At 46.6% G+C, this 4,384-nt stretch overlaps 1 long non-coding RNA gene across 1 annotated transcript; it reads left to right on the top strand.

The window, feature by feature from the left end:
• Positions 1-462: 462 nt before the first annotated feature.
• Positions 463-3,822, top strand: LOC115894269. The gene is made up of 3 exons (XR_004054350.1): positions 463-798; positions 1,415-1,470; positions 3,736-3,822. It is a non-coding gene; the product is annotated as an uncharacterized LOC115894269 (long non-coding RNA).
• The last annotated feature ends 562 nt before the right edge of the window (positions 3,823-4,384 follow it).

Below are 4,384 nucleotides of genomic sequence, written 5' to 3'. Positions count from 1 at the left end.
AGGGTGGGCACAGTGGCTGCGCCACTTGTCGGGTCCCCGAAGTGGGTGCCGCTCCCACTTGCACCCCGGGTCTCCAAAGTGCAGCCCCAGTTCTGTGTCCCGGACCGGCCCCCGCACTCCGTGTGCAAGTGTGGCACCACCCAGGGCCCAGCTCTGCCTTGGGTCCCTCTGCCCAATTGCGTTGCTCCCCGCGCCTTACTGCTTCCTCACCGACGACGGGCTACCTGGCCCGGCCCGGTCACGGCGCCCCCCTGGGCGGAAAGCTGCGGAGGGGAGGTGGGGCGCTGCCTGCCTCCTCCCTGCACCCTCCCTGCAGCGGCCAAGCATGATGACAGCGGGCCACTCCAGAGCGCCGCTGCTGCCATCACCTTAACCTCATCAAGTTGACATGTAAAATTAACTATCACAGTAACCAAAACAAGAGATTTTAACATAATGAATACCTTTCAAGTGGTTAGAGTCTTGAAGGATAATTTGTTTTGCTTCACATTGCCTAAATGTTCTGCAGTTTTATCTACACCGTGAGTGAACCAACTTCCTTCTCCTTTTTCAAAGGTCAACTCTCAGACCTTTGAAAAAGGAGAGGGAAGAGAGATGAAGAGGAGTGGCAAGTGTGAATTCCTCCATAAGGAACCCCCCTGATATGGTGTGAGAGAGTGGGAGCACAGCTGTTCCTGCCTCCAGAACTGGAAGATGGAAGGCTTACTCTACTCGTTTAAGCAGAGCTTTTGGAATCAGTGTTCCACCTTAGGGAGCCACAGCTGAAGTACAGTGGGACTCCCAGTGAATAATTCAGAGGTAGGAGATAGAGTCCATCCCAGGTACTCCGAGGTATTTCTAACACTGATTTTGCTGGGAATAAACCACTTGAATGACAGATTAATTGATTAACTAATGATAGCTGTGGTTTTTTTTTTTTCATTGCTTCTGTGATCATATAAATAAAAGCAGCTGGGCCAGGTGCTGTGGCTCACGCCTGTAATATGAGCTCACGCCTGTAATGTGACGCCTGTAATTGGGAGGCCAAGTCAGGTGGATCACTTTGGTCCACGAGTTCGAGACCAGCCTGGGCAACATGGCAAAACCCTGTCTTTAGACAAAAAATACAAAAAATTAGGCAGGCATGGTGGTGTATACCTGTAGTTTCAGCTACTCTGAAGGCTGAGGCGGGAGGATTACCTCAGCCCAGGAGGTCAAGACTGCAGTTAACCTTGATCATGCCACTGCACTGCAGCCTGAGCAACAGAGTGAGACCTTGTCTCAAAAAATAAAATAAATTGAAAAAAAAATAAAACAATTGTTCAGTGCTTCCCAAGTACAGTACTGGTTACGATGCTAAATGTTTTATATAGGTTTTTTTATTCGATCTAAGCAGCAAACAAACCTAGTCTGCATTTTTGTCTCCATTTCACAGATGTCAAAACAGAAACTCAGAGATGTTAAGCTACTTGTTCCAGGTTGCAGAATCGGGTAAGTGCAGAGAATGACATGCTCGTCTTTTGACCCCAAAGCCCATGGTCTGCTACCTCCACGATTGTCTACCCTGCAAGAACAAGCCTCTTGTTATACAGGCTGGTCAGTCATTCCCAAATACCTTTTAATGGAATGCCTCTCCTCCTCTGGATGTATCCACACCAATTTGGAACAACTGTGATTTTGTTGTGATAGTTGAAAAGGATTTGATGATTCTGTATATTATGTTGGTACAAGCAGGCTTCACCTATAACAAACATCTGTTCTTTCTGGATGACAGCATTATTCTGAGACAGACTAAAAATGCAGAAGGGGGCAGACAATTTCATCCCACAACAGTTTTCAGTTTTAGAACGCTTTTGCAAATGGTGCTGAAGGAGGTACCTATTCCATGTGGAATAGACTGGGACATTTTGTTCCTTCTGAACAAACCTAGGAAGAAAAAGAAAGAAAATCCAACTTTTATTTTAAAAGCATTAAAAGGCTGCTGCTGTGTACTCAGTCATAGCTTTGGGCTCCCACACGGCTACACACTGTGGAGATGGAGAGGGTTGTGGGCAGATGACTTAGTTCAGGAGTACTGTTGTACACTCAGCTCAGCTCCAGGATAATGGGGTATTGAAGGAAAGCACAGTCCAGGCAGGTACCCAGGGGTAGGAGAGGGGTACTGGGCAAGTTGTTGTCCCTCCACTTAAGATGAGCTCCATGGTGTCCCACAGTTTTGCTCCATTCTGTACATAGCTGCTTTCCTCCTAATTAACTTCCAGGCCCACTACAGGGAGAATCATGCAAATGGAAATATTCCAAAAGGATGAATAACGCCTCAAAACATGTTGGGGGTGGGGAATTACCCATTAACTTTCAGTGTAGCTTTAGTTATATCCAGTCTCCCATCTTCTACTCTTACACAAACCTGGCTTTGAACCCTGCCTCTACTACATGTCAGCTGACCGTGGGCATGTCTTGTGACTCCTCAAAGTCTCAGCTCCCTCTTTTGTAAGCTGGAGACCATGGCTCCCAACACAGATACTCACCAGGAGGAGTCAATGGGAGAATGCATGCCATAAGCTTTGGCAGTTCCTAAGAAAAGATAGTTCTTATGATTTTTATAGCTCTCTAAGTTTGGGGAAGTGAGCTGTTGGTTCCAGGGTGCTGGCTGGGCAGGCTGATCCAAACCCTGGCTCCTTGGGGCTCTGGGCATGATTCTGTGGGGCTGTTTGCTCAGGGAATCTGGTAAAGGAGGGAGCAAGAGAAAGAATGTAAGAGCATAACCAAGGAGGAGTGCCGGGGGCCGAACTGGGTCAGGAGCTGGAGTGCAGCCTGGGGCCGAATTAAAAGCCCAGAGAGAGTGAAAATGACCTTCCACCTCTGATATTTCTGAGTCTAGATGGTCTGTTGTCACGTGACTCAGAACATGAAATGAGCAAGTGATGTTAGAGGAGCCATTAGGGTAGAGACTGTATCTTCCCTCTTCACTGCTGCATCCCTCGCTCCTGGCACAATATTCAGATCATTATAGTGACTCCGTAAACACCTGTTGAATGCATGACTTCATGAATGAATGACATGGGCATTGTGAGAGTAAACTGGGGCATAAGAAAAGAGCTGTGTAACATGGAGTAATGGGTGTTACAAGGCCCCGGGCATGACAGGGTACTCATGGATAAAACCAGGTAAATTGGTCTGATAATAACACCGCCACCAATACCACCATCCTTATCTTATTAATAACTACCATTTTTGCACATGTTTTTATGGGGAGGGCAGAGTCTATATTACAATGTCTTGCTTTATTTAATTATTGCAATTTCCCTGGCAGATAGATATCATTATTCTCATTTCACAGACGTGGAAACTGAGCCCAAAAGATTGAACACCTTTCTGAGGGTGACATAGTGAGTAGAAAAGTTGTGATTCTAACCCAGATGTGCCTGACTGCAGCCAATGTTATAATGTCTGCCAAATATGCAGCCTCTCTGTGTGGACCAAAAGGCCAGCCTTCCAGGCAGCAGCCAAAGCATCAAACAACTGGGACTGCGTGATCCATCTAATCTGAGTCACACCTAGGTTGACCAGTGAACTAAGGGCAGTCATCTAACAGGCTCTGGGTTTAAGAGGGAGAGACCCCTGACCATAATTACACAGGATAGGGAAGAGGGAGAGGTTTCTGGGACCCTGGGGCTCTCTCTCTAGTGAAAAATGTCTGGAGAAGGAAGTGGCTGCTTTGTGAGCAGCTCTTTCCAGAATGGTATTCTTGTGCAGTGCCTTTGGATGAAGAAGTCATGGGCGTCGGGACAGCCAGTGGACCATTGACTGTTGAGTTGGAGGCTTTGGCTGGATACAATGAACTGTTCTTATAAAATCATGGTAAGTAAATGTTTAAGTATGGCATATGAGACATCTCTATATTTATATCTAGGTGGAGGATCTCATGAAGAGTGAATAGATCCATAAATGACCTGAGCTTAGTTTCTCCTGAGCACACCGTCTTGGGCATATCTCCTTGGAGTCGCCTCCTGAAACTCCCAGAAGTAGCTTAGGGAGACTTATAGTGAAGAGTGAGGAATTAACAATGATATGGGTAGGGATAGCACAAAGTCAAAACTCTAAATTAAAGTTAATAGGACCCCATTGCAACCTTCAGGCCGGTGAGACCAGGGATTGTTTCAGTCACAAGGAAAAAGGTTTTTGCTTTGCTTGAGCCAGAGGTAACTGGTTGATTGAGGGATCTTGGGCACATGTGTGAGAAGACCACCAAGAGACAGAAATAATTCAGGAAAAAGAGTCAGCCGCCTCTGTTTGGTGGCCCGTTTTTATCTAGAGGATGAAAAGTGGCTATAAATTCCTTGGCAGCTGTCCATCAAGGGCTGGGTTTGTTTCTCAACCATTTGGATCAGGGTGGGCTTTGTGA

Source organism: Rhinopithecus roxellana, chromosome 17, assembly GCF_007565055.1.
Source record: "Rhinopithecus roxellana isolate Shanxi Qingling chromosome 17, ASM756505v1, whole genome shotgun sequence".
Taxonomy (NCBI): Eukaryota; Metazoa; Chordata; class Mammalia; order Primates; family Cercopithecidae; genus Rhinopithecus; species Rhinopithecus roxellana.
Note: the sequence above shows the minus strand (reverse complement) of the source record. Positions and strands in the feature narration are given on the sequence as shown.